The sequence below is a fragment of the Topomyia yanbarensis genome, chromosome 3 (genome assembly GCF_030247195.1).
Source record: "Topomyia yanbarensis strain Yona2022 chromosome 3, ASM3024719v1, whole genome shotgun sequence".
Lineage (NCBI taxonomy): Eukaryota > Metazoa > Arthropoda > Insecta > Diptera > Culicidae > Topomyia > Topomyia yanbarensis.
The window spans coordinates 94,945,793-94,962,279 of NC_080672.1; the positions used below are offsets into that span (position 1 = coordinate 94,945,793).

A 16,487-nucleotide genomic window follows, 5' to 3' on the forward strand; every position below is an offset into this window, starting at 1 on the left:
CGCACTACTGATGGGAGAAACTTGAACCGCTGCTGATCCTATGCTGGATGAAATCGATTTTCCCCGTTCAAAAGTTTGCTAGCAGGCGGGAAATTAATTGAAAACGAGCGGTTGTGGACGACGACGCATCGCGTGGTCGGTCGTGGTGTTTAGGTACATGCATTGCATATATCCTTCTGTTGGACAAACTTTGAGACTGGACCCGTGGATAACCGCGGTCATGGCGATCGGTGTTGACGACGGTCACATCGCGCCGGTGCGGCGTCGATGAACTGTTTTATGTGCACTAGCTGAAAGATGAAAATTTAATGGGTTCTGAAGTGTGTGTTGATGGAAAGCATTTAACATTGATGCGGTACGGAGGCGCCACTTTTGTTCTATTTAATGTTTGAAAATCGATGCGTTAAAGTATAAATGAGCAGCAGATTCCACTTTATATCGCAATATTGTTCGTCTGGATTTTTTAAATGGTTTGAATTATCTTAAAATACATAAATCTTATCACAAAGAAATGGAAATGGTTTTCAGCACCATGTAAGTGAGAGCGAGGTTTCCGCCTCACTCAAACTTGTGTGAACAATAAAAAAACGTTTCTCCACCCAGTTACTTAACTTAAGTTGGATGTTAGTACATTCTTTGCTATCTTTCACGTACGTAAGCATCGCTTCGGGAAAAACATCATTTACGGTAGGCAGATTTGCATTAATGTGGCAGGCCGTCACAGAATCTTAGTTTGAATAAATTCCAATCAATTCAATTCACTTACCTACTCGCTAACAAGTTGTAACATCCATCCAACGAGTAGCTTCCTTAGAAAAGTGAGAGTCGTTCCTACCCACGGAAGATATTGCGGTTACATATCCTGCACGTGCTTGTTTTTATTCGAACATAAGATAATGGAGGCTTTCTCCAACGATGATGATGAAGTCGTAAATATACAACTGGTTTCCATTATCATCCTCAAGTATTAGGATATTCAATCCAAAGTACATTTGATGTGCCAGTTCGTTTTTCTTATCAGCGGCCAATGGTAATCCATTGGTGATATTTTAGATGGACGCGCATGGTTACTGGACCTGCACGACTATTGAGTAGAATAAAATAGTTATGGAATTTTGCGTTGCGACTACGTTTCATCAGAATCTGACGCTAAATTAGTGACAGGATCAGTACCGACTTTACGCATGAGCACAATAGGCGAAAATTTCAAAAGATAAGTGAGGCTCAATCTCTATTTGTTTCAAAAAACTTTAAACCAGATTAATGTCAAATGAAAAGATAATCTATGAGTCACGGTGATATATACTCGACCAACCAAAAAATCGTTATTTCTTTTCCTGCAGCAAGAAATGCAGGGTTTGAAAAAGAATTAGGCTGATTCTAAATCATCTGAAAGGGATACGCCAACAATATTGATTGATTTTAAAACCTTCTGTTCGTGAAGTGGAATGTTTATTGAACGACAGAATATGGCTTGGCTGAAACCACATTATATCCAGTTTCATCCCACCAGAAACGTGGCACTGCTCATGTGCAATATGTTAAGAATAACACTTTTGTAAGTAGTTTAAAAATAGAGGTTAATAAAAATTGATAGAGTCGTTTAAAGACGTCTTTGAGTTGAAATCGTAACCAATGCATAATTTTAACAATTGATGTATATTGGTATATTGTTACTTGGTTTTCGTAGGTTGTCATAGTGTTGTATCAGCCCCATTATAATGCATGATCAAACGAATCCTCGCTACATGCATTTCTGATTTCAGTTAGCTTAGTCCTAAGTAAAACGCATCAAACTGAGTGGTATTGATGTAGTTTATACCATGTATATTACTAGTATATTAGATATGGTTTAGTTTTACAGCAAAAGGTTGTCCCCGAAATTATTGCACTACGTAGAAACCGTGGGAAAAAATTAATTCGTTATCCGACATAGGAAAAAGATTCAACCTGTGAAATGTATTTCAATTTATTTAAAAATAGTTTTGAATGGTACTCATAAACATTTACTGAGTAATATCTGTGATAGATATGTGCGTCGATGTATTTTTGATCGGCGCCGGCGCCGTGGCCAATGTTGACACCTATGTAACAAAAAAAAATTCTTGGCAGTACAATTTCTTTCTCGAATTATCGGTTTCTATTGTGACAGAGTTTGCAGCCTACAGCCACAAACAAATAGACGTAACCGTTTGAAGATAATTCTAAAAAAATCAACGGCCACGGTATACTAGCCATTTCTGTTGAGCACATTGCACAAAATATGATTCTCGCAACCATGTCAAATACATTTTTTGCAACCGACGCTCTGTGAACAATGCCCATCCAGCTTGCCTAGTGCAAGATAATAAATGAAAGGTGGGATTATTTTACAGTAATCAATTTTGAAGAGCGAAATAGAAAAAATCGCTGATGTCACATACTTTGGCTTCCTATAGAATAATGCTGTCGTTTTATTGTTTTCTGTTTATATTGATTCTTCTTTACCGTCGCTCTTTTTGAGTCCCGTGGACATCAGGTATCCTAACACGAGATGTTATGACATTACATACTGCGTAGACACATTATTTCATCCTACTTCAGTCACGATTTTCGACAAGTTATTTCTAATTCGATTTTCAGTACGCGAACTAGTTCACAACTCTATGAACATTATTCATAAAACCAAAGGTAGACTCATGATTTTTTTCATAAGAACATTAATTTACAAAATCAAAATATTCTGGCAATTTTTTTGTGAACTATATACGAAATTCGGAATTTTATTCATGAATCCATCCAGTCCTCGTGAACTAATTCATGATCCCTGATATATTAGTTACGTTCCAATATCCGTACTCGTGAAATAGTTCACGAAATCATGAAACATTATTCATGTATTCGTGAACCGGTTCATGATGTTCATGGTTCATGAAGTTCACTGGCATCACTGTTTGTGGAATACCGGTTGTTTATTAAGCTGAAAGTTTTTTTCAAGTTTTTAGTATTTTTACAATCGCGATCTGTTTTATTTTTGTTTTATGTGTATATCTTGTTTATCGGTTGTACGAGTGCATTGAAATTTAGTGGCTTCAAGCACGATATTATCTAGTTGTGTTCATTCGTGAAAGTGCAAGTTTTGTTTGTGATTTTTGTTGACGTTATCACTGCGCACTACGTTACGCTCAATTTTTCCGCCAAAAGCGACATCTTCTGGTAGATAGCTGAGATTACACATTGCGTGCAAGTTCGCTTGGATTGACGCACGTTATCATACCAGTTAGTTATTTTGCGCATATTGCATACCCGCTAGGCGTTATTTCTACACCAAAAGCATGGCTTGTACCAACTGCTCGAAAGTGGTTAATGATTCTGATCGAATCACATGTCGTGGCTACTGCGGAAATTCGTTCCACATGATTTGCGTCAAGATGGATTATGATGTTCGTGACGTCCTGGGAACCCACCCACGGAACCTATTCTGGATGTGCAACGGCTGTGCTGACTTATTTTCGAATGATAATTTCCGTAGAATGGCTTCGCGTTGTTGCGACATAGTACCCGACGACAGTTCCTTGAAATCTATAAAGAATGACATAGCTGATTTGAAAGATGTCGTCAAAGCTCTCTCGGTTAAAGTTGACTCGAGACCGCTATCCCCAACTGTAAGCACGCCTTGGAAAGGGATTGCTGCATATAACCCAGTTTCAAACACGCCCAAGCGCAAACGTGAAGATGATCCGCTCAAAACAAAAATCCCTAATATTCGTGGATCCAAAGCTGCGTTTGAAACGATAAAAACAATTTCACCACCTGAGGAGTTGTTATGGGTTTACTTGTCAGCATTCGATCCCAGCACGACGGATGATGAAATTTCTAAGCTTGTAAAAGACTGTCTGGGGGTGGATCTGCAACCGAGAATAGTGCGTCTAGTTCCTAAGGACAAGGATCTCTCGTCTCTGAGCTTCATAACCTTTAAAGTTGGCGTTAGCAAATCATACAGGGATAAGGCTCTGTCCAAAGACTCTTGGCCGGAGAACATCTACTTCCGTGAATTTGTGACCAATTCAAAAATTCAACGACCTATCATCAGGATTGCTGCGGAGAAGAATCCATCTGGTGGTGGACAGTAGCGCCAAGTTATTCTGGATAAACTCGTCTGTCCAACTTCTTGTACCCCGGCGAGCGATCTCGGTCTACCTGACGAATCGGCGACTTCTTCTGTGTCAGGTAAAGCCAAGAAGGGTATATGTCCTTCCGAAGCACTTCCAGATACTGCACACCCTCAATGTAAATTTCACTTACAGTCTGATGATGAACACAACTTAATGAACTCTACCGCTGCAGCGAATCTACAATGTCAAAATGAAAATTTCGATCGCATCGCATCTGTCCGCTCAGGTAAACATTTGAAGAATATATGTCCTTCCGAAGCTACACGTGATACTGCGCACCCTCAAGTACGCCTCCTATTGCAGTCAGCTGCTGGACACAACAGTCATAACTCGGTCATTCCCTCCACACCGCTGCTTGCTCCCCTTCTGGACAACAGTACATCCTGCTCTCCCCGCGTCACTCGCGGTTATGCTGATCATCGAACTCGCAGTCCTGAAAATTGGTATGCAGCACAACACCTCTCACATGACGCTGATGGTTTGCGGATCTACTATCAGAACGCGAGAGGGCTTAAGACGAAAATTGATGACGTGTATTTAGTTGCTGTGGACGGTGACTACGATGTTTGCGTCTTCACCGAAACATGGCTTGATGCGAGGATAACATCGGTGCAGCTTTTCGGCGATGCTTACACCGTGTACCGTGCGGACCGAAATAGTGGCAACAGTATTCGCGGTCGTGGAGGAGGAGTTTTGATTGCTGTTTCCACCGCATTTGCCTCATGTGAGATTGATGTAGGTAGTTTAACCAGTGTTGAGGCTGTTTGGGTTAGAATTACAACTCCATCGAGGAACTTTTATATTGGTGCTGTCTATATTCCTCCTGAAAAGCGACTCGACTGCAATGTCATGCAACTTCACATTGATGCTGTGAATAACGCTTCTTCACAAGCTGGCGCGGATGGCGTGATGATTGTCCTTGGTGATTTCAATCAGCCAGGGCTCATTTGGGTGCCGTCGCGACACGGATACGCTTACCCTGACCCGATTGCTTCGACAACCAACATCGCCAGTCGTATGCTACTGGATGGATTTGCTTTCAACGGATTAAGTCAAGTAAGCATGATTCCCAATCACCAGTCACGCTTTCTGGATCTCGTCTTTGTTAGTGAGACTATTATACCTGTATGTTCCGTCAATGAAGCATCCAGCGTGATTGTTCCACTTGACAACTTTCATCCAGCGCTTGAAATCTCAATTGGCACTATTCGCTCAGTTCAGTACGTAGAAACTGTTTCTGTCGACCGTCTCAACTTTCGCAAAACTGATTTTGTAAAGCTACGCAGTTTTCTGTCGCAAATTAATTGGAGTGTACTGTATGCCCAAAGGAGTGTTAATACTGCAGTTGCCCTCTACAAGCGACTACTACTGAACTGCGTTGAGACCTCAGTGCCTAAATGTCAGCCTCCTAGCAAGCCGCCCTGGTCAAACAGCACTCTTCGAAAGCTAAAACGCACTCGAGCAAAAACTCTACGTGCGTACACAAATCGACGGTGTCCTCTTTCTAAGCGCATGTTCACTTTTGCCAGTAATGAGTATCGTTGTTACAACAAGCTTCTATATAAACGCTATGTAAACCGCATGCAGAATAATCTACGCCGAAACCCGAAGGGCTTTTGGTCATTTGTCAACACGAAGCGAAAGGAAACTGGACTTCCATCAAGGATGCTTTACGACGGCGAAGAAGCTACGACAACTGTGGCGAAATGTACGCTGTTTGCCAGATTCTTCTCAAGTGTTTTTTCAGCTAACTCGCCAACCGCAATCAAACTCGAAAATGCTACTCGTGACGTTCCTGCTTGTGCTGTTGATATGGATGTGTTTACTGTCTCCGAACAAATGGTTATATCTGCAATTCGGAAAACCAAGTCATCTTATGCACCCGGCCTCAGTGCTATACCTTCAACTGTATTGAAAAAATGTTCGGACTTACTTGTAACACCACTTGCATATATTTTTAACCTATCGCTTCAGCAGCAAACGTTTCCTGAGGATTGGAAACGCTCAGTAATGTTCCCAGTATTCAAGAAGGGTGACAGATGCAACATGGAGAGCTATCGCGGAGTCACTTCGCTTGGAGTCGAATCTAAAGTATTTGAATCAATCATCAACGAAGCGTTATTTTCTGCTTGTCGACACTACATCAGTACATCCCAGCACGGATTTTTCCCCGGACGTTCGGTCGAGACGAATCTCGTCTGCTTCACGTCATTTTGCACGGAACAATTGTCTAAGAAATTGCAGGTGGATACTATCTACACTGATCTAAAAGCAGCTTTTGATAGAGTTAATCATGAGATACTGATAACAAAGCTTGATAAGCTAGGGTGTTCTACTAGATTCTGCCATTGGCTTCGATCCTACCTTGTACACCGTGAAGTCGTTGTTGAAATTGGCGATATTGTTTCAGAATCCTTTATCAACACTTCCGGAGTTCCTCAAGGTAGTACGCTGGGTCCACTGTTTTTTCACTGTTCGTGAATGATGCAGTTTTCGTTCTAAGGCGTGGAGGAAAGCTGTTTTTTGCCGACGACTTAAAATTTTTTCTTGTTATACGAAATGAAGCCGATTGCCGTGAGCTACAGCATCTTATCGACACCTTTTATAGCTGGTGTGTAAGAAACATGATGGTCCTTAGTGTTGCAAAATGTTTTGTCATCAGCTATTTTCGAACGAGAAATATGCTTACCTTCAACTATAACATCGCAGGAACTCAGCTGCAACGCGTTGACCACGTGAAGGATCTAGGAGTCATTCTTGATGAAAAGCTAACGTATACTCATCACGTCTCTGCGTCCATCGACAAAGCCAATCGATTACTGGGATTTATTTTCAAAATTTCCAGTGAATTTCGGGATCCTCTGTGTTTCAAGGCTCTTTATTGCTCATTGGTGCGCCCGCAGTTGGAATTTGCAAACGTCGTTTGGTGCCCCTATCAAGCAACGTGGAGCCTTAGGATCGAAGCAGTCCAGCGTAAATTCATACGATATGCGTTACGAGGATTGCCGTGGAACGATCCGTTAAACCTGCCACCGTACGAGGACCGTTGTCGTCTTCTAGGACTTAATACTTTAACGCATCGGAGACATGCAGCGCAGGCTACTTTCGTGTCAAAGATTCTGCTGGCTGAATATGATGATCCGGAGCTACTAGCGCAAATCAGCCTCTACGCGCCTACCCGTTCTCTTCGCCCACGAGCCCTGCTGCATTCTGAAATGCGCAGCACTAACTACGCTGCCAATAGTCCGATTTTAGCAATGAGTCGTCGCTTCAACGAGTTTGCTGAAATTTTCGACTTCGTCGTGAATTCTTCGCAGTTTCGTCGTCGTGTATTGTCACTAGTTTAATTGTGTTTAGTTTAACTTAGTTTAGTTTAGTTCATTTAGACAAATTGTCAGTTGGACTTTTTTATACAAATACAAATACAAATACAAATGATACGTAGTATAATAATCACTACTTACCATTCGTTTTCGTGAAATAGTTCACGAAATGATAAAATATTATTCACGTATTCGTGAACTGGTTCATGATTTCTAACATATTAGTCACGAACAAATATCAGTGCTCGTGAAATAGTTCACATCATCAAATATCACTCATGAATTCGTGAACTGGTTCATGATTCCTAGTACATGATTTACGATCTATCTAGTGTATATTTGCGTTCTTGTGATATTTAAAAATATCCCTAATCATTTACAATTTCATGCAACATGGTAATGAAATTTTACGTGAACTCTTTCACATTTCCATGCACTTTTTCATGAAATACTGCTGCTAGCGACTAGTAATAAGTACGAGCAGTAGGTATAAAAAAACTATTAGGACCTCGAACATCGTTATTCATTTGATAAGGTTCATTGTGATGTCCGGACAGAAAACGAAAACTGCACAGAGAACCCCAAATAGTGTGCGTGATATAGTTCACAGAACCAGATATCGCGATTATTTTAATGATCGAGTTCATATTGTAACGTTATTCCGAGTAAAAAACCGTTCGTAAGCAAAAAATAATAGATCAAGATAAGGCGAAGAGAATTTTTGAATACCATGATAAAATTGCTGATAACATGAACACTAGTTACATTATTCTCTAAAATAAAATATCATGATAACATGAACAGAAATTACGAAAATAGTGACTTAGATCCTGAAATCATGAACATGAATTGCTCTATTCATGACTAAAATATCACGATAACATGAACAGAAGTTACAAAAATCGCGACTGAGATCCTGAAATCATGAACACAAATCACACAACTCGAGACAAAAATATTTAAAATCGTGACAAAGATCCTGAAATCATGAACATGAATCACTCTACTCATGACTAAAATATTACGATAACGTGAATAGAAATTACGAACATCGCAACTAAGATTTTGAAATCATGAACTTTAATCCCGCTAACGTCATGAGAATTCACAAGAATCGCGAATAAGCTCTTGAAATCACGAGCAACGTTTGACTGTCGACTGTGTATTCCCAAATCATGAACAAGAATCACAACAAAAACTAAACATGTCCAGGGAATAAGTACAGTGACCCAACTAAACATTCTAGTGTTACGCCATGCATATAGTCGGGACGAACTGGTCTTTATAAAACTCAAATAATTTAATGAATACGAGGTTTATTATTCATAATTTCAGGAACTTGGTCACGGTTTTTGTAAATCTTTCTGTTCACGAAATCGTGACCTTTTGTTCATGAATTTATGAACGGAATTTTTCCGTGTACATATGGTTAGATTCGATACACCAAATCAATTAAATTAGTAACATCCTATTAAGTGCCTACTCACCGATCAGCATCGTGTGGTAACCTATGAAATGATTATGAACAACTCCTGCCTTGGGCACTTCGACAAGAATACATTTCACATTCCCGGCCCATTTTGTTGGTTTTGGTTTGCATAAGATTGAAATAACGGTAACGTTTTCGGGTGCGTGCGGAAACTAAGTAACGCATTTAGCTATGTGTCAAAATCTCTTCACTAGCGCCACGCTCGGTGATATGGCGCATTTTTATAATTTAAATCGACCGTTTTTTCTACGGGTGATGAAAATTCATCTCGTGTTACGTCTGTGATACAGGGCTGGGGCACTTGACACTGAAAATCTTTCCTGAGTGGAGCTCGCCCACACGACAAATAATTTATAAAACCAGAAATCTTACCCTCTGTATCGCCATATCAGAGCACCTGCGTCGCGAAAAATCAAGATCGTTCCGCCTAACAATCCTTTGAGAAAAAATTTAAAAATGGTCACGTTTTAATTAATGATAAATAAACCTCTTCATAAAACTAGTTCACGCAAAAAAAAATATGAAGATTCACGCAAAATACTCGATTTTTTAGAAGGGTTACTGCGGCTGTGTCTGATTATGTTTAGTATTTTTATGATTCTAGTTCATAACTTGAGGATTGTTGATTTATATTAACTTTTCCGAACAATCCACCGAATCTTAACAAAATAATAATAAGGTTACAGGTCCCAGTAGTTTTCCTGTATTTAATGCCTATGGCACGGGTTGTTAGAAGTTGTACACAATAGCTCACGTAGAGATTTCAATACCAGAGAGCAGAGTGGCATTCAAAAGCACACAAGAAACATTTCTCGAATCCATGAATAATAGTCTGAGTTCTTTAAATTGTATACGCAAATATATTAAAATCATGCAGAAAATTAATTACTTCATTAACTGTTTTACGAGTTTGGCTGGTGAATCATGACTAGCGTATGATACATGAACCGGTTAAAAAATCCATGAATAATACACTGAGTTCCGTAAAATTGTTTACGTGCAAAAATTGCGATCAGGCACAAAGTTTAACTATGTTTTGAAAGTGTTTTTTGAATTTGTGGACTATTTCACGAGCACGAATGATGAATTGTAACTTATATGCTCGGAATCATAACCAGTTCACGAAGCAAGAATGGATTCATGAATAATATTCCGAGTTTCGTGTAATGGTTTTCGAGAAAATATCAAGATTATTTTAATTTTGTGATCTAATTCACAACCACTAATACCAAGTACAGTAGTGATTCGTTAGTTGGACACTTTTTAACTGGACCGCTTTTTAGTTGGACCTCCGCTAGTTGGACCATTTTCCAACTGAAAAGCATCTGAATGCCAAAATCTCATGTCAAATTCACTATGACAATCAATTTGACAATAATTAGAGATGTGAGCAGATGCATTTACACTACTATCGTCTCCTTCGGAGAGTTTTTAACATTTGTCGGTCGGTCCAACTATCGAACTAAAGTCGTTAATTGAACAGAAACTGTGGCCCAACCAGTGAATCAAGACTGCAATGATCAAGATGTGATAAATCATGAATCAGTGAAAGTCGTATATTCGGACCATAGACAATATTTCTAGAATTGTAGACAAAACACATTCTTGATCTCACTTGAGTACTATGGCTCTAAATGGTTATAACTTTCCCTAACCAGTAATATCTAGCTAATTGAATGTCGTTTAAATGTAAAAAACTAAAATAGATAAACATGAATTGTTCCCGCATTTTGTCCGTATGAAATGTTTCAAAAAGTCTTATACGTCAGCGATAGATTTCTAAACTAGTAATGTTCGCCCATCGGTCATTGAAGATTGACATCTTTTGACATATATAATAGATGTTGCAATATTCAAGCAGTTATACATAGCCGAGCGCATTGTTTACGAAAATAGAACGCATAATGAAGTACGATGAATTCTGTTCAACTATAGGGGTTCCTTGGTGCGGTAGTGCCCAGGGGCACCCTGAGAAACACCCGACGAAATTCGCGCCATCTCGAACAAATGTTGGCAGCGCCCTCTCAGATTTTAATTTTTTAAACTTTCTGTACATAAGAACTTTGTCACAAAAAGCCACTTTGCATACTTTGTTTTTCCAAAAATGCTCTAAACAGTGCTTTGAAAAGGGTCAAACTATTTTACCTTTTTTTATCAAATGGCTATAGTCTAAAAATGACAAATCCTACAAAAAAAAATGTTGTAGGAGTGATTTTCACAAAATTAGTCAAATTTTTCAGTAAAAATATTGAAAAAATGCTTTATTGACACTATATTGGTTATTCGCTAAATCTGGCAAAAACTTGAGAGTGTCCCAGTGAGACCTAATTAACCAATGGACGCTTTCCGAGCAATTATTGATGTATAACTCGGTTCATATTGTTGGTTGTGATGAAATTCGGAGTCTTACGACCATAACTGTAAATTTACTGCCAGATCATACACTTTTTCCGGCAAACTTGTCTGCAACGATAATTTTGTACTTCTTGGGAACATCTCTGTGATCTTTGGTAATTTATATTACCACTTCGCTTAAAGCTTCGATTCCGGAAGCTGTTTAAATTAAAATTGACACACTTTTCATCATCCTTTTAGATGCATTTATTGAATTTGTTCAGATTCAGATCATACATCTTTCAGACCCGCGATTTTAGTCGTAATGTTTTGCTTTACAGTCCAGTTCGATTGCTTGATAGCCCTATACTTGAAGAAAACTTCCTACATCAATGCCCGAAGGTCCTGGATTAGCTTTGAAAGCCGTCATGAGGTCGTGACGCAGTTTCCGGCACCGGTTCGACGATACGATGGTACCTTATGGACACCAGATAAACATTACTTGAAATCTGTTTGTACTGCACATATAGAGGTTTGGCCATTGTGATCATAATTCTCGGGTTTTCATTTCTTTTGTGCAGAATTCATCTCTCTTTTTTCCCATCACGTGGCAATTAATGAAAACATTAACTTTTTTCAAAATTTTTGCTCGAGATCCTAAGAGAAAGACATTGTAAGCATATTGCATTCAGGAGCTTCCAGAATCGACCACAAAGAGCACTGTACCAAATAAGAGGAAGCATGTTTGTAATTTTTTTGAATCATGCTACGAAAATTTGGTAAAAAATCAGATTGGATCTCAACATACGAACTATTTCAACTTAACCGGCCGCCTGCTATAAAGTTATCTTGCTTCTTGTTATAAGACTAATTAAATTTTTTCAAAACTCAAAAATGTTTCAATGAAAATAAGTAAAACCAATAAAAAAATACTATGAACTGAAAAAAGGAAGGTGGAAAAATCCATAAAAAATCATTGTAAAATTAGTTTTTCTTTCAAAATATTTACGAAATATGTTATTTCTATTTCTATCTGGTCAAGATTTGGTAATGGCTTACGGTCCCTGATGACTTAAGTTCTAGTTCATTAAAAAATCTAGATGGCTGTTGCTATCGGTCGATGGATTTCTATTATTTGTATTATATATTTTTTCCACTGTAGACCTATATCTTCACCCAAAAATTATTTTTTTTCAATTTATAAAAGAATCTCTATCCATAGTTTTGGGAGAATCTTTACCGGATTTATAAGAAAAATGAAGACAAACAAAAACATCTGAAAAACTTCTGCGCAACTCCGAAAATTAAGTAGAAAATTTAAAATCGTGTTTTTGTGGGAACAAAATTAATAAAACTTCCAATGTAAGCATGCGTGTATAATCCGCACAACTCGTTGTTCATGCTTCACGGCCATTTTTCATTTTATTTTCTTCATCTTAGTATTTAGTAGTAAATATTTAGTAGTAGTTTGGAAGAATTTAGTCATCTTCAATTGATCTGTGATCGATGCCAATTCCGAAGCCTTTCATGAAGCCAAGAAGCATATAATTATGGTTTCGTTTCGTCGTACGCTGTATCGTATCGAATTTTCGTGTTCTTCTCCATGTTTCAATTTATCTTTTAATCTGAAAAGCCCGCAAGTAGTATTGCCATAAGGCAATGATCCGTCTTTTGTCTTCTCGTAGCACGTTGTGGTAATCACTGACAAAATATTCAGTCAATGGGTGTTGTTTGCTAAACAGAACACGGAAGAGTAACTTAAAAGAACTATATTGAGGCGTGTTATGTCACGATAATTATCACAGTCGAGCCGGTAGATAAGCCGTACGAGGCCATCCAACCATTCGTGCCGTTTTTCAACTATTTTACACTGACTCTAACATGCTAGTCTATAATTCTCAAGCCTTATACACCCCTGTCATGATTGTTTTTTTTCAGCGGCTCTTAGCTCACTACATTGTCCAACATATAGCCAGTGCGAGCAATAAGTTCCCAGTCTGATGTTTCTCATTTGTCTCTCGTACAGATCGAACCAGTTATCCGTGTGTAATTCGATAGTTGTGTGACTGTTGCATTGATCGCTTTATGAACTTGCTGTTGTGATTAGGCAATTTCTTGTTGGTCGTTGCTCAAAACTTTTTGTCCTAAAGGCGGAATTATATATCTCATGCTTTCCATGAAATATATTTTTGGTATTCAATATTATACTATGGTTATTAATATTTTTTCAGTTTCAGTGAATAAAACCGCATTTTTCAAAAATGCGCCCCAAAAATCTATTTTCATATTTCTCATTCGTATAATGAAGAGTTCTTGCACATTTTCTTTTTTCCTTTTAACGACAATAAATTAGAAATTACTTAGTAGGGAAAGTTATGAAAATTTAGAGCCATAGTACTAAAGTGAGAGCAAGGTTTTACAATATACAGATCGGAAAATTAGAAGTGATAGGGTCATTAGGAACAGGTCTAAAATCTTCCGGACTAATCTTTTATCTTCTGTTGATAGGAGTCGAGATAGACAGAGTTACTACGAATTGCTTAAATTTACCAACATGTCTCACGGTAACAGCAGAATCGTCCTTCTTTACCACGAGAACCGACAGCTTTCCTATCTGTACATTCCAAATCGTTTCATGACTAAATTTTTTATAACTTTCCTACTTAGTAATCTCTATCTAATTTAATGTCGCTAAAATGAAAAAAAAAGATAGAACTGGAATAGATTGCTGTCCAAACAAATAACATCTATATAATTCTAAAAGTGTTTCTAAGATAATATTACTGTTAAGTTTTAGAAGAAAGTTGAAAGATTTACTTGTAATCGCTTTCCATGTAATACCTCCAGGAATCGTCATATATGCCTTTACCGACAGCATTATTCATTTGCAATAAAAAGTTTAAAAAGCTTAGTGAAAGCACAAAATGAAATTGATCACCGGCACCCTTGTATTTTTAAGTCGGTAACCGAATCTTTACTGCTGTTACCGCTTCCTCTCAGCAATCTTATCTTGTTATCAATAGAGATTTCCAATTCCTGATTTCAACGAACTTGCGTCAATCCCGAAACACTAGTGGAGCACTCCCGTGCGCATGCAATGATTCTTCCGAACATCTCGATATTCTATCTCTCTTCTATAAAAAGTTATAGTTATAGTGAGACACCCTCCTCAATATAGTGAAAAAGGCACGTTACCCTATCTAAAAAGCTCCTCGAACTTAGTCCATCGGATATGGATAATTGATTAATACTTTTTCTTAGAGTAACATTGCATATAAAATTATATTCTCTCTATTTCTCTTCTCGCACAGGTACAACGACAGACGACCATTTGTAACACACTGAATTGTGTAGTGTGATAAATAGTGCGGCGCCGGAGCGAAGTGTACACAAAACACTTTGATGACATCACGTTCCATCAGTAAGAGGTAAGCAAATGGTGCCAGACGGAAAGTGTCAGGAACATGAACTTTTCCTTCACCGGGGAGCTCTACGGGAACTTTTCCGGAATAGAAAACATGCCACCATCCTAGCCAAATGACGCAGTGCGAAAAGTGCTACGAGGCGGAATGGTTGGCACTACGTTTAAACTTCGATCACGTAATGCAATGTGGGAGTGTGTGGTTGCCTGCCTACATTAGTTTGAGCTTGATGGAAATTTATATATCATGTGCGACTACTTATTGATTCCGTGCGAGATACTTGCTACTGAAGCAACATTCTAAACTTAATCGGTTGCATTGCTTGATAGTTGTTGAAGCTTTGTATATTAGACTTCTAGATATTTATCGAATCATTCTGAGTGGACCACACAACCAGTCAATGAGCTATAATTTAACATCGTTAGACTTAACCAATGCTATAATCATTTACCCACTTGATGGCACAGTTCAAATGGCAGCTGTGAACGAAAACAGAAACGATGACCAAACAGTTTATATCGACCAACATAAGCACTACCCTGTGGGCCACAATTCCCCCAATCACAGTCATTATTGGCGTTGGGGATTATTTATTGAAAAGCTATAGTCTGGGTGCCATGAAGAAAACAGTGTCATTTAGCCACCCGGAAAAGCCCTAATAATGGTCTAATCCCCCCAAGATAATTCGATTACTGATATCACACCATAGCTTAATTGCGGTCTTGGACACATCGTCCCCTCGGAATAATATCGAAGCTTGATGACCATTCATATAAGCGATTTAGTTGTGTGTATTAAAGCGGATAAATATGAAATCCTTATATTTGTTGTGCTTGCGGATTAAGTAAGATCCCGATTTGACTCGATTATTTAATCATAGGCAGGACTAAAAGAAGATTCAGCAGCGAAAAGTCTTTTGGAATTTACTACCAATTGACTGGATGCTACTCGCTCCGATACGTGATTTCACTAGAGTGCCAAGTGCCAATATTCTGTGACAAAATCGCCGACAGTCGTTATATTTCGGATGGGCCATAAGCCCCAAAATACTGTAATAGAATCAACCCAAAACACAGCATGAATCAACCCCATCACCAAGCGGCCAAATGATTTATACTCTCCGGTCTACTTCCCCATCAACTAGCCTCACCATCTACAATCCTTCTTGATATAAAACTTTAGCACTTGAACAAAAGTTAGCTACGGAATGCCGCGCCGAGAGAGATAGAGAAAACGGTAAATGTTTAACCACATAAATCAATAATGTCTTTCCCTTGCTACCTACTACCTACCTAGAGCCTTGGATTTTCCTTTCTTAACCTTCCGGTACTCGCGCTAGTACATTGAGCGCACGTCGCTGTGACAATCCGGCGAAATCGTCTTTAAGCATTAGCGGCTGCTAGTTCAGTGTGCCATTTGCACGACTTCCGTTAAGGGTTAAGTGTTCAGTGATAGCCGCCGCGGTGCTATAGGTAAGGTACCCCTTTCTGCTATGTGGAGCTGGAGGTATGCAGGATCATCATTTCCTGTTTTCATTGCGATAGTGTGTACCTACCTGCGCTAAGCTGCCTACGTTCTGCGAAGCAGTCTTGTTGACCGGGCGGCAGTGGCCGCATAAATTGACACAATCAATGTAGGGGCGGTCAACGATCGTCGGCCTGCAGTCGAAGGTTAAAACTATTTTGTGTATTGTGTAGATACCGGAGCCAATTCTATATTGAATTTCGGCCGTTGAAGTTATCCTCGTCGTGACAGTACTGTCACT

At 38.8% G+C, this 16,487-nt stretch overlaps 1 protein-coding gene across 1 annotated transcript in view; it reads left to right on the forward strand.

The window, feature by feature from the left end:
- LOC131693374 (prolactin-releasing peptide receptor) overlaps positions 1–16,487 on the forward strand; it is a 359,374-nt gene that overhangs the window by 74,068 nt on the left and 268,819 nt on the right. Inside the window, exon 2 of the mRNA XM_058981139.1 lies at positions 14,612–14,728. The gene's annotated coding sequence lies outside the window, so the exon portion shown is untranslated. The remainder of the gene's footprint in view (positions 1–14,611; positions 14,729–16,487) is intronic.